Source organism: Heptranchias perlo, chromosome 21 (genome assembly GCF_035084215.1).
Source record: "Heptranchias perlo isolate sHepPer1 chromosome 21, sHepPer1.hap1, whole genome shotgun sequence".
Taxonomy (NCBI): domain Eukaryota; kingdom Metazoa; phylum Chordata; class Chondrichthyes; order Hexanchiformes; family Hexanchidae; genus Heptranchias; species Heptranchias perlo.
This window is the reverse complement of record NC_090345.1, coordinates 37,741,119-37,755,713: the sequence shown is the minus strand read 5'-3', so window position 1 is coordinate 37,755,713 and position 14,595 is coordinate 37,741,119. Positions and strand designations below refer to the sequence as shown.

At 45.2% G+C, this 14,595-nt stretch overlaps 1 protein-coding gene across 1 annotated transcript in view; it reads right to left on the bottom strand.

The window, feature by feature from the left end:
- LOC137340149 (monocarboxylate transporter 12-like) overlaps positions 1–14,595 on the bottom strand; it is an 80,928-nt gene that overhangs the window by 44,363 nt on the left and 21,970 nt on the right. The window contains 1 exon segment of the mRNA XM_068002491.1: positions 7,475–7,627. The gene's annotated coding sequence lies outside the window, so the exon portion shown is untranslated.

The window sequence follows — 14,595 nt, the reverse complement described above, 5'->3', positions numbered from 1 at the left end:
TAAATGAACATGGTAATTACATTGTAAATGTGACCCGCTGTTCATATTCAGAGCTAACTTAGGGTAACTCTCCACCTGTTAAAAGAACCAATGATTGCTTATTGCCACTTGAGACAGCAATAACTTGCATTTATATTGTGCCTCTAACGTAGAAAAAATTTCCCAAGGCATTTCACAGAAGTGTAATCAGACAAAAAGGGATGTGGAGACGACGACGAAGACAACAACGACGACTACTTGCATTTATATAGCGCCTTTAACGTAATAAAACATCACAAGGCACTTCACCAGAGCGTTAGCAAACAAAATTTGACACCGAACCACATAAGGAGGTATTAGGACAGGTGACCAAAAGCTGGGTCAAAGAGGTAGGTTTTAAGGAGCATCTTAACGGAGGAGAGGTAGAGAGGCGGAGAAGTTTAGGGAGGGAATTCCAAAGTTTAGAGCTAAGGCAGCTGAAGGTACGGCTGCCAACAGTGGAGCAATTAAAATCGGGAATGCGCAAGAGGCAAGAATTGGAGGAGCGCAGAGATCTCGGAGGGTTGGGGGGCTGGAGGAGGTTACAGAGATAGGGAGGGGTGAGGCCATGGAGGAATTTGAAAACCAGGACGATAATTTTAAATATGAGGCGTTGCTGGACAGGGAGCCAGTGTAGGTCAATGTGTAGAGGGGTGATGGGAGAATGGGACTTGGTGCGAGTTAGGATACAGGCAGCAGAATTTTGGATGAGCTCAAGTTTATGGAAGGTAGAAGATGGAAGGCCAGCCAAGATAGCATTGGAAAAGTCCAGTCCAGAGGTAACAAAGGCATGGATGAGGGTTTTAGCACAGATTAGCTGAGGCGGGGCAGAGACTGGCGATGTTACGGAGGTGGAAGTAGGCGGTCTTGGTGATGGAGCGGATATGTGGTCGGAAGCTCATCTCAGGATTAAATAGGACGCCAAGGTCATGAACGGTCTGGTTCAGCCTCAGACAGTGGCCAGGGAGAGGGATGAAGCCGGTGGCTAGGGAACGGAGTTTGCGGTGGGGACCAAAGACAATGGCTTTGGTCTTCCCAATAATTAGTTGAAGGAAATTTTTGCTCACCCAGTACTAGATGATGGACAAACAGTGTGATCAGTGAAAAACAGGATTGGGGGAGGTCGATGAGGTAGAGTGTTGTCAGCGTACATGTGGAATCTGATGTTGTGTTTTCGAATGATGTCACTGAGGGACAGCATGTAGATGAGAAATAGGAGGGGGCTAAGGATAGATCCTTGGGGGACTCCAGAGGTAACAGTGCAGGAGCGGGAAAAGAAAGCCATTGCAGGTGATTCTCTGGCTACGACTAGATAGATAAGAATGGAACCAGGCGAGCACAGTCCCACCCAGCTGGATGACGGAGGAGAGGCGTTGGTGGAGGATGGTGTGGTCAACCATGTCAAGAAGGATGAGGAGTGATAGTTTACCATCGTCTCAGTCGCATAGGATGTCATTTGTGACTTTGATAAGGGCCGTTTTAGTACTGCGGCAGGAGCCGGAACCTGATTGGAGGGATTCAAACATGGAGTTGCGGGAAAGATGGGCATGGATTTGGGAGGCGACAACACGTTCAAGGACCTTGGAGTGGAAAGGGAGGTTTGAGATGGGGCGGTAGTATGCAAGGACAGAGGGGTCAAGGGTGGGTTTTTTGAGGAGGGCGGGTGATGACGGCAGATTAGAAGGGGAGGGGGACCGTACCTGAGAAGAGAGAACCGTCAACAATATCAGCTAACATGGGGGCCAGGAAGGGAAGGGTCGAGGGAGCAGGAGGTGGGTCTCATTGTCAAGATGAACTCAGAGAGGGCATGAGGGGAGATAGGAGAGAAACTAGAGAATGATGCAAGTTCAGAGCCAGAGCAGGGGGGAACCATAGGGGAAGTTTGGTTTGGTGGGCTAGAGGAAGGGAGGGAAGTGGCAGAGGCAGTTCAACGATCTTAATCTTAGTGACAAAGAAGTCCATGAGCTTCTCGCACTTTTCGTTGGACGTGAGGGTAGAGGGCGCAGGGGAGAGGGTTTAAGAAGATGGTTTGTTGTGGAGGAGAAGCCGGGAGTTATCTTTGCATTCCAGGCTGATACTGGAATAGTGTCCAGTTTTGGCAGAGGAGAGCAGGACCCAATTGTGCTTTATGTGATCCAGCCAGATCTGGCGATGAATGGCTAAACCAGTTGTCCACCATAAACGTTCCAGTCTGCATCCCTTGGACTTAAGGAAATGGAGATGAGGGCCATAACAGGACGAGTGACCATGCAGAAATGTCATGGTGAATGGAGGGCCAAAGGCTAGACAATTGGGAATTTGAAAGTGCCGTTGTAAGTGACTTGGGCAGTTTTTTTCCAGGGGTGAACACAGCATGAAGTGAGATTGGGAGGGGGAAGGGGGATGTGGGTGGAGAGGGATACAAAGAAGTGATCAGAGATGGCCATATCCGTGATTGACACGATGGGAGTAGCGAGGCCATGTGAGCTGGCAAGGTCGAGGGGGTGGCCATGAATATGGGTAGGGGAGTTTATATGGAGGGAGAGATTAAGGGAGGATAGGAAGGCAGTGAACTCAGAGGAGAGAGAGCATGATGAGTTGAGATGGAGGTTGAAATCTCCGAGGATGAGATGTTGCTCAGGGCAGAGGCTGAGGGAGGAAAGCAGTGAAGATATCTCAGTGAGAAACTTGGCGTGGTACCTGGGTGGGTGGTAGAGAACGAGAATTTTAAAGGAGAGGCAAGAGGGGTGTAACAAGGTGAGATGCTCAAAGGAAGAGAAGGTGCCAGAGGAGTAGGGGGACAGATCATAGTGTGATTTGGTGATAAGGGCCACACCACCAGGGCAAGTGGTGGAAGATATAGCAAGCTGGGGAGGCTTCATTAAGGTGGAAGGTATCATCACCCATCAGCCAGGTTTCCATCAAGACCATGATGTCAATGCAATCATCCACAATAAGCTCATGGATGGCAAGGGCCTTGTTCACAAGTGAACAGACATTCTGGAGGGAGATGAGAGGGGTGGTGAATTCTGATCCGCTGACAGATTCCACAGGGTCAGCGCTGGGAGGGGTGAGTGGGATGGGAAGGAGATTGGCAAGATTAGCCCCCAGCGGGCGTGCTGGGCGGGAAAGTCAGTGAGAGAGTAGGATGGGGCAGTTGGGGTTGCTGTTCGTAAGGCGCCAGCGACAAGTGCCTCGATAGGCCCTTCGGTGGATGACAGGGGAGGCACAGAGGGAAGCTGTAGGCTTAACTAAGAGGGAGTCAAGCATGAGACGGCGGAAAGTAGGAAGGTTGAGGAGCGCTGAAGGGTTGGGGTAGGGATTTGGGAGGGCAGAGTACCCGAGAGGGGTGAAATGAAAGGAGGCATGATGACAGGAAAGAGGGGCCTAGGAGGGGTAAAGAGAAAAGAAGAAAAAAGGCAAGAAAAGGGGTAATAGAAGCGATGAGCTTGGGTCTGGAGTGGAAGCCAAAACGCACACGCGAATGGACAGAGGGAAACTCAAGCTACATAGGCATAGTTACATAGCAAGATTGGGATAGATATATCCTGGTAATAAACAGGGAATAGAGAGGAAACAATTGGAGGGTGTCCAAGGTTAAAGTCAGAGATCTCGTGATGGGAAACAGTTGATGTAGTCAGGTTGGAGCATCGATGAACTGATGTCCAGATTCGGAGACAGGTGTGGAGGGCGAGTGAGTCCAGAAGCTATTTGAAGGGTAGAGTATCGGAGGACGCACTGCTGGAGGTATTTCTATGGGAATGAAGAGCCAGGAGCTGTGCAGAATCGATCATGGGGCAGAGAAACAGTGGCGAAGTTGGAGGTCACTATAAGATCCAGAAACTGTGGAGAAATGGACTACGGCCCAACAGAGTGAATTTCTGGCCAGGAATCACACTGTAGCAAAATAAAGCCAAAAATCCAGTAGGACCAGTAGGACAGTCATAAGCTCAGCAGGTAACAGCAGCGGTGGGGAATGGGCTGTAAACTAGACAGAGTTACCTTAAAACTTGTGCAATTGAATAGCAGATCGGAGTTACAGCAGCTGAGTATTACAGTGTAGTCCAGTGGAGTAGTGTAGTCTTGAGAAGTCTAGGAATTTGGAAGCCAAATTTGAGCAAAGACAAAGAAGGAGATTTTAGGACGAGTGACCAAATGCTTGGTTAGAGAGGTCAGTTTTGAGAAGGGCCTTAAAGGAGGAGATGGAGGTGGAAGGGTTTAGGGAGGGAATTCCAAAACGTGGGGCCTAGGTGGTTAAAGGCACGGCTGTCAATAGTGGGGCGAAGGGAGAGAGTGATGGCTAGGGACAGAGGAATGGAGGGTTCAGGCAGCAGGCTGTAGGGCTTTCAGCAGGGGTCAAATGTGCTAACCTCGAAAACTAGCAACAGCTGACCAAACACAAAGCTGACAACTCAAGGCCGGCCCTGGTTATGAGCCTATAACATGTGAAAACAAATAGTTATAGGGACTTTGCAAAAATTTCCTCCAACTAAATATTGGGAAGACCGAAACCATTGTCTTTGGTCCCCACCGCAAACTCTATTCCCTAGCCACCGGCTCCATCCTTTCCCCTGGCCACTGTCTGAGGCTTAATCAGACCATTCGCAACCTTGGCATCTTACTTGACCCTGAGATGAGCTTCTGACCCCATATCCGCTCCATTACTAAGACCGCCTACTTCCAACTCTGCAACATCTCCCGTCTCCACCCCTGCCTCAGCTCATCTGCAGCTGAAACCCTCCAGACCTGTTACCTCCAGACTAGACAATTCCAATGCTCTCCTGGCCGGCCTCCCAACTTCCACCCTCCATAAACTTGAGCTCATCCAAAACTATGCTGCCCGTATCCTAACTCGCACCAAGTCCCGTTCTCCCATCACCCTTGTGCTCGCTGACCTGCATTGACTCCCGTCCAGGAACACCTCGATTTTAAAATTCTCATCCTTGTTTTCAAATCCCTCCATGGTCTCGCCCCTCCCTATCTCTGTAACCTCCTCCAGCCCTACAACCCTCTGAGATCTCTGCGCTCCTCCAATTCTTGCCTCTTGCGCATCCCCGATTTTAATCGCTCCACCATTGGCGGCCGTGCCTTCAGCTGCCTAGGTCCTAAGCTCTGGAATTCCCTCCCTAAACCTCTCCACCTCTCTCTCTTCCTTTAAGATGCTCCTTAAAACCTACCTCTTTGACCAAGCATTTGGTCACCTGTCCTAGTACCTCCTTATGTGGCTCGGTGTCAAATTTTGTTTGATAATTGCTCCTGTGAAGTGTCTTGGGATATTTTACTACATTAAAGGCACTATATAAATGCAAGTAGTAGTTGTTATTATAGGTAAAATCCAACATTCCTTCAATTGTATTGGAGGAAAAAACATAAGGATAGAAAGCGTGAAGGAGCTATGCAAATATTAAAGGCCCCTGAGAGCATTCTCCGTGAAAATGTTTGAACTTTTACAGTCAAATTGACATATTCTGGTTCACTTTAAGCACATTTATACCTCACATTTAATGAATACTTTAAATCTTTTTTGAAAAAAATGCTGACATTTGGGTTTTCAACAGACCAACCTTACTTTCAACATCACTTCCCCAAAAGTTAGCTCAACATTCACCGTCCCAGTGGCACTTGCGCATGAGGTTGATTAAAGTGAGGGAAATTCACGCAGAGTTTACCTCACTCTCTCTGCCTCCTCCCCCCACATCGGAATCCAGTGGCAAGATGAGGTCTGGATGTCTGGAGATGGGGAGGGCTGCAGTGGATCGCCCGCAGTATCTGATGCACCCATACCGAAGTCCCTGGGCTTTCCACAGAGCCTTGCTACCATGCCTTCATTAGCCAGAGAAGTTAGCATATCAGCCCAGTCCAACTAATTCCCCACAGCAGTCCCTGTGCACAGCCTGTAAAGATGTGTTCCCTGTAGCTTTGTGTTGCAATTTCCCCACATTGAATTCCCACTCAGTCCAGAAGTAAGTCAATCATTTTAGTCCATTCCAGCACATAGTCCTTTCCCCCCCACCACCACCCAGGAGAAACAGGTAGCAAACTCCAGTACAGTAGTGACATACTGCAGTGCAATGCCTCATTACCACTGTCACATTATACCATACTATAAAAAACAATCACTGCATGATCATCTGCACTAATCGCATGTAAACAAAATGTAAATCGATTTAACAGATACAAGCCATGTAGAGCAGAGTAACATTGAATCTAGTTTTAAATGGCAATTGCGTTCAAAAGAGCTGAAATCAAGTTTTGTTGATCAGTGCACCTCCTACAATGGAACCAAACCATTTGAGACCAGGCAGACCCCAGTTTCTGCAGACAGGTTATTATAAACCTGAACATTCTGCCTGTGAACAATTCCAGCAGCAATCAACTAGTATTGACCAGTCAGAAAATTGCTTCAGCGATCAACTAGCCATACAAACCACAGCAAAAAGATTTATGACCGCAAGTAATCTGACTCCATTTTATGGGCGTGGCACAGATTTTTGGAATCCCTGGCAATTACAGAACAAAATCAAACTTACTCTAAGTTATTTACAATCTTTCTTCTTCAAAGAAACTCAAGGCCCCACCATGTAAATTAGTCTTCTCTTTCTCCGAGGCACCTAGGTCAACCTGTGCTATTTTATATTTTACAAAATAGTCATATTTGAAGGAAAGACATTGAAAAAGGAAGAACAGATGGTGTGCAATCATGCAGGGAGGATGGGGAGGCAGCACGATCACATGTGCGTGTGGGTATCAGTTCCATGAAAATTTTGGCAATTAAGTGAATGTACCGTCTACAAGAGTCCAGCATATACTCTTGCAGGCTGTAATTCTGAGTCAGTGTCACAGTCCTGACCTGGCCTTGCCTATGGATGGGTCCCCTCCTGTACGTCCTCCATGATAAGGCCTCCTTGGCTGGCCAAGGTGTGGAGCATGCAGCAGACTTCACATGGAGATCCTAACAGGGCTGTACTTCCTTGATCCATCCAGGCGTCTGAAGTGCTTCTTCAAGGTGCTATCCTGGTTGATGCATGGATCTCATTGTATCTGTGTTCTCAGCTTCTGTTTGTGACTCCCGAAAGGGGTCATGAGCCAGAGGAGTAGTCTTTGTCTCCTAGAAGCCATCCTAACATCTGTCTTCTCCTTCAAATAAACCAAGTACAGGGGATTGCCTTAAAATAAAAGAATTCACTGCTGACTGGGAAGTGGACACTAACCTGCATGATAATGTCCTGCTGGTCACTGACCGTCTAGACATCAATGGAGTGGAATCCCTTGTGATTCATGAATGCCACAACATTGTGTCTAGGGGCATTGATAGTTATACTGATTCCATCCTGACTTTGGAGCAATTCAGTCATAAAAAGAAACCGCAATGTCCTCTCATGGTGATACTGTTTGCCTTGGCAAATAAAGCTGATGTTGCTAATGGAAGCTGTGGCAGGTTGGAGAGGAGCTTCAAGCATAATGGTTGTGACCTTACCTGCCACTGGCAGTCCCATCCCTGAGGTGGTTATCTGCAGCTCAAATTGTAGCTGATGACAGCTCTGTCACTGCCTCCTTGGTGAACCTTAGCAGGTGAAGTCGGCTCTCTTCAGACACTCCCAAACAGGTGTGCCTTATTCTGTAACCATATCTGCATAGGTAATGACAGTTGTCAATAGTTTGCCTCTGTGTAAATACACCTACCTCCCTTGAATCCCTTCTTTCACTTCTAAGAAAGCCGAAAGCAGAGGAACACTATTCAATACCCACTTTAGCCATTGTTGTTGTGGCAACCAAAAATACCCCAATTTTCCTTTAAGAAATAATTTCTTGGACCAGTCCTGGACATCGCCAACCTTTTATGCCCACTATTTATCAGCAGGCTATGCACACAGTGCGAGTCTTTTTGAAAAGAATGAGATTTCGTTCCTAATCCTTTTCCGTCTGATTAAAATAAATTGAATATGAAAGCCTTGCACAATCTGTTTACACTCTGGCCAAAACAGCTGGCCGGAGATGGTTAACAGCCCATCCCCATGTCCTTTCAGTTCTTGATAGCCTGGAGCTAAGTCAAGAAGTGAATGGTGAGCAGTACTGAACTGCATTACTACTGATGGCTCAATGGTCTTTGAGTCTTATCATTTGATTCAGTTTTTGTAGGATGATTCAGAGTCAAATTAAAAAGCCACAGACGCAAATATAAACCCTGAACCATTTTTCCAACAACGGGCTAGATGCAGGGCAAAGCTCTTTCTACTCTGTCTCAACAATCTGTTTCAATTCCAACCGCAATAGCATTCTCATGTCTCATCTGCTTTTCCAATGGTTCAAGAGGGCATTAAACATTCTTATAATGTTCTGGCCAACATTCCTTTCTCCGTTCTTCAAAACCATCTAAAAATGGATTGATCAGCCATTTTTCTCATCTTAAGATGCAACTAACTTTGCTTTTCCCTCCCCCAACCCTCTTCCCAGTTATTTACATTATACAATGCATTCTTTCTCCTAACTTTCAGCGGTTTACAGTGTAAGAATACATGCATCAGGTAGAATAACCAAAGTAAGCTTTTAAAATATATATCCGCATATCAAAGACTCATTCATCAATAGCTATACAAGGTCAGGCCTGGAATATAGGAGATGATTACCTCATTAACTACCCTTGAGAAGAGATAAGAAATATAGTATAGAGTTCAGATGAAAGTTCACCGACCTGAAAAGTTAACTGTTTCTCTCTCCACAGATGCTGCCTGACTTGCTCTGTATTTCCAGCATTTTCTGTTTTTATTTCAGATTTCCAGCATCCGCAGTATTTTGCTTTTGAGTTATGGATGCATTGGGAAGAGATAAGACTTCGAATGCTACAGAGAACTAACGAGCGCTCGTGTGTGGAATGTCCCGAATGTAATAAATAACCGAAGATATCAAAGGCCTGCACAACAAATGGTAGTTGCTAACTTTACCACTAAACAAGCTTACGAGTCAACAGCATACACACAGAATGTGATGACATGTGGCACCCACTATGTAATGAAACCTAAAAAAGATACAACACACTGGAACTCCGGGGGAACTTCAATCTAGTCTGGTTAAGGCTGGTGTAAGCAGTCAAGACCTCCTGATGAAGAGTCTTTTGCATGTGGGTTATAATCGATGTTGATCTCATATGCACCGTATGTAAGGAATTTTGTTTTATTCTGTCATTGACTTGATTTAACAAAGAGTATTAATTAGACGATTCAGTGTTTCCTAATCCTCAAACTTGTATTAGAGGTGAAGGATGTATGACAATATCCTCCACATAAGGACAATGGGGGTATATGACAACATTCTATATAAACCCAACACACAGTATTTATTCAAAGATCCAAGCACTTTATTCCTTCCTTCCTTCTCCCTCTTGAAATATTTTTCTCAGTTATTTACTTGGAGGCAGATTTTGCTGAACAAATAATGGTGTGTGAACAATGCACTCCGATATTAATGCTCAAATCGACTAGCAACGTAACAAGGACGAGGTACCCCAGAAATTGCAAATCGCCACGAGTTTCTGGCCAATTTGTGCCGCTCCACCATTAGCATCTCGCACTTAACCACCCTGTGACTTTCATGAAGTTCCTGCATTTGCACATTAATTGCCCATTAAACTCGCCACAGAAAGTTAATTCTAGTAAATATCAGGGTAAGTACCCTTATAACGATGTGATAATTGTTAATGACCTGCCAAACAACCTCACTTGTGCAAAAAGTAAACAATTATAAGTGTGGAATAAAAGCAGAAAATGCTGGAGAAGCTCAGTAAGTCAGGCAGCATCTATGGAGAAAGAAACAGAGTTAACGTTTCAGGTCGAAGACCTTTCGTCAGTTCTGGAGGATGTTAAAGAGTTAAAGTTTTTAAGCAAGTACAGAGCCAGGGAAAGGAGGGAGGGGAGGAGAGGGGAGGGGAGGGGAGGAAAGAACTCTGTGATAGAGTAGAGGGCAAGAGTGATTAAATGATGAAAGAATGATGGTGCAAGGCAAAGTAGATGGTAATGGGATAAGTTAAGAAACAAAAGGTCGGTCTAGATTAGCTGTGAATGGCAAAAGTAGAACCATTACCAGCACTTGCTGTTCGAAAAAATGGGAGCAGTGGTTATGATCTACCTCCAGCACGGTGCCACCACCAAACACATCTTCCCCTCCCCTATCAGCATTCCAAAGGGACCGCCCTCTCCATGACACCCTGGTCCACTCTTCCATCACCCCCAACACCTGCTCTCCTCCCCACAGCACCTTCCCATGCGAGTGCAGGAGATGCAACACCTGCCCCTTCAGCTGCTCCCTTCCCACCGTCCAGGGCCCAAACACTCCTTCCAGGTGAAACAGCGATTTACTTGTACTTTTTTCAATTTAGTATCCTGTATTCGCTGTTCACAATGCAGTCTCCTCTACAGTGGGGAGACCAAATGCAGATTGGGTGATCACTTTGCTGAACACCTCTGTTCTGTCTGCAAGCATGACTCTGACCTTCCGGTTGTTTGCCATTTTAATTCCCCTTCCCACTCTGACCTCGGCCTCTTACATTGTTCCAACGAAGCTCAATGTAAGCTCGAGGAACAGCACCTCATCTTTTGTTTAGGTACTTTACAACCTTCCGGACTCAACATTGATTTCAATAACTTAAGATCGTAACCACTGCTCCCATTTTTTTGAACAGCAAGTGCTGGTAATGATTCCGTTGTTGCCATTTACAGCTAATCTAGACTGATCTTTTCTTTCTTAACCTGTTCCATTACCACCCTCCTTGCCTTTCATCATCATTCCTTTTGTCATTTAATCACTCTTGCTCTCTACCCTATCACAGACCTTCCCTTTTGTTCTTTCGTCCCCTCCCTTCCCCCCTTTCACTGGCTCTGTACTTGCTTAAAAACTTTAACTCTTTACATCTTCCGTTTCTGACAAAAGGTCTTCGACCTGAAGCCATGGACGCTAAATTGGGCCATGCAGCACCCGTTGTTTTGGCGCTACATGGCCTTTCCAACATCCAAGATGGCGTCTTGGCTGCGCACGCACGTTTACAGCGTGACGTGCACTGGACACCATCTTGGTATAGGAGTTATTGCAGGCGCAAATACCGAACACCGGAAGCATGTAAAGTAAGGAGGAAATGGATACAATCAGTGTGCAACGCTAATTTAAAGTGATAGACACCATTTTGGGACTTAATGCTCAACTCAACACACAGTCTTAACCCCGATCATCTGAACATGTCTTAGAGTGCCTGGAGGACCCCCAACAGCGCTATTTAAAGGGACCATGCAGGATTTACATGTTAGTTGCTGGATTATTGTTTCTGGCTGCTGAGACATTTGTAAATGCTTTTGGAGGTCTCCTATACTTGAATACTAGGACGCAGGGACATAGCCTAACATTTAGAGCCAGGACGTGCAGGAATGAAGTTAGGAAATGCTTCTACTCGCAAAGGGAGGGAGAAGTTTGGAACGGTCTTCCGCAAACGACAGTTGATACTAGCTCAACTGTGAATTCTAAATCTGAGATTGATAGATTTCTGTGAACAAAGGGTATTAAGGGATATGGGGCTAAGGTGGGTATATGGAGTTAGGTCACAGGTCCACCGTAATCTCATTGAATGGCGGAACAGGCTCGAGGGGCTAAATGCCACTGCCACTCGCTGCCTCCTGACATGCACCACCTTCCCCTGCAAGAAAGTGGGACGTGTGTCTGGGTAATGTGCCTGTCATGGTTGAATAGCTGCCAGTATGTGTGGCCAGTGAGTTGTGGGTGTGCTGCTTGCAACAGTGGTAATGTGTAAGGGTGAGAAGAAGCATCTGATTGGAAGAGTTGAGTACTGATGGAAGAGTTTATTGGTATGTGGGGGATGGGGGTGTAGTGTGTGGTGCAGATGGTAGGAGAGGCCACTTGATAGTTGACCTCACTCACCTTGACCACTCATGTCAAAGCATTGAACTTCTTCCTGTACTGCATCCATGTTCATGATGCTGTGCGCCTGGCATTGACTTCGTCCCCTGCAGCCTCTTACTGCCTTTTGGGTATATGTCTGGAGGGTCTCTTGCTGTCCCCCCTCCCCTGCGGATACAGGATGTCCCTCCTTCTGTCCACCTCTTGCACCAAGGTCTCTAGTGCATCAGCAGAGAACCTCGGTGCATGCACTCTCACAGGCCTGGTACCAACTCAGATCGGCAGATTGGTGAGGTCTGGCATGCGGTTGGAGGGTGTGGGATTCAGTTGTGTGCAACCTTTATTCAATGTTTTAACATAACTCATCTGTTTGTAAACATAGGGACGGGAGCTGCATCTTTGTTTTGCATGTGCGATGTCTGATCTCCGTTCAGACTCCGTGCAAACACAGACTTATTTTTAGCAGATAACAGGTACCAGCTACCTTTAAGAGATGTTTATGAGACAGCCTGCCTGTAAGAGATTGGGGCTCCCCCTGCTGGTAGAAAGTGTAAATTGCTTTCTAATTTCCAGCATCCGCAGTATTTTGCTTTTGAATTATAAGTGTGGAGTTTCATTCCTGAAATGTGAATTGTTTTAAGAGTTTTTAAGTGTCAAATTTTAAATTTAACATTTTTTTCTTTCTTTTCCTTTCTGTCCTCTTTTTTTTCTCTCTCTCAATTTCTCTTTCTGTACCTGATTTGACATTGAATCACCTACTCTAATTCACCCCTCTTCTCAGTCCTTCTCGGTCCTTAAATCTCATTAGTTAAGGAGATACACTGTTTGTCCCGTTCTTCACCAAGGTCCTGTTACCCTCGCTACACCATTATCAGTTAGCACATTCAGCATCTTTATGGGCAAAAAATTTAAAAACCTAAACATGCACGAACAGATCTAACTAATGGAGCATGCTCCGAGATGCCCTGCTCCAGCAAAATCAGGACCAAGATATTTTTCTGCTTCTCCCATGGTAACTTAATAGCTCCGGCTGATGTCATTGCACCATCGATTTTCCACCATCGAGTCTTCAATGATCAAGGCTTTTAACAGATGTCATTTATCATGGTCTGGGCTTGACTGACTGATTCCAGCCACAGTGTCTGAGCTCAGCATCAAAGCATCTCATACAAATCCTCTTCTGGTCCTGGCTAACATTAGTCTCTCTTAGCAGCACAAAAAAAAATAATCTCTTAACTTCTTTAGCTCAGAATTTTTATTTAACAGCTTGAAATTGCTAAAAGAAAAGTTACATTTTCCCTGAATCAGAGCAGATCGCCCACCCTTTATAGAAACTCCCCCCCCCCCCACTGAAATCAATGGGGTGAGTGGATTCTACAATGGGAAGACCCATATTAACGATAGTGGTACTCTTAAATTAGAAAATATTTACATCTTTCACAATTGAATAAGTTTTTTTTCCTGAAATGTTGAGTAGGAATCAATATCATTACCAAAAGGCGTTTTATTTCCCAGTGACTTTTCCATTGAACCCACATAGTATCAGTAATTTGCATATATTATCCATTCGTTTGAGCATGGCTAAACTCAATTTACTCCTTAGGGCACAAACACTGATTAATTAACATTGTAAAGAGCTGTCAAATTAAATAGATTTGCTAATCCTTCAATGTTAAATTAATGTAACGCTTGGATTAGAAATCAAGCATTAAAAGTTCTTGAGCTGTGATTCCCCTTCGCTGGTGATGTCTTCACATCACTGGTTGGGAAGATTATTTCTGCAACTCTTTATTTTTTTTTAAATTCGTTCACGGGATGTGGGCGTCGCTGGCAAGGCCGGCATTTATTGCCCATCCCTAATTGCCCTCGAGATTCCTGCAGGAAATGTTCAGGTGGGGTCCAGAGGAAAAAAAAAAATCACCAGCTCCTTTAGTTGATTATTTTCTGACCACTTTGTGCTTTAAATTCCTGCCCTCAAAATAACACATTGGGATGCAGTATATGAGTAATTTGAGACATGACTAGTGGTAAGTGTAGCACACTTGGGTGTAAAAAGGTAACTTTAGACCTGTAGTCCCAAAGCTCCCCAACACCAAGGGTTTTCTTCACCTTATGACTGGGTCTGTTGTAGACTAATTGATAGAGATTGCTTGCTATGATTAGTCAACAATTCCATTATCATTGTATCATCAGGATGGTAAATGGCACACTAGATGGACTTTGGTCTTCATCTAGCAATTCCTATGTTCCTATGACTTGGTTGACTGCTGGCAGAGTCCTCTCTTATACAGCTTCATTACCAATTCAAATCTGATTCTAAATACTGAGTAATGAAGGAAAGAACTTGTATTTATATAGTTCCTTTCATGACTTCGGGACATTCCAAAGCGCTTTACAACAAATTAAATACTTCTGAAGTATAATCACTGTTGTAACGTAGGGGAACATGGCAGTTAAATTTATACACATCAAGGTCCCACAAACAGCAATGAGATAATGACCAGATAGTCTGTTTTAGTGATGATAGTTGAGGGATAAATATTGGCCAGGACACCGGGGAGAACTCCCCCGCCCTTCTTCGAAATAGTGCCGTGGGATATTTTACGTTCACCTGAGAGGGCAGACGGGGCCTCGATTTGACTTCCCGATTGAAAAACAGTACCTCCGACAGCACTCCCTCAGTACTGCACTGGAGTGTCA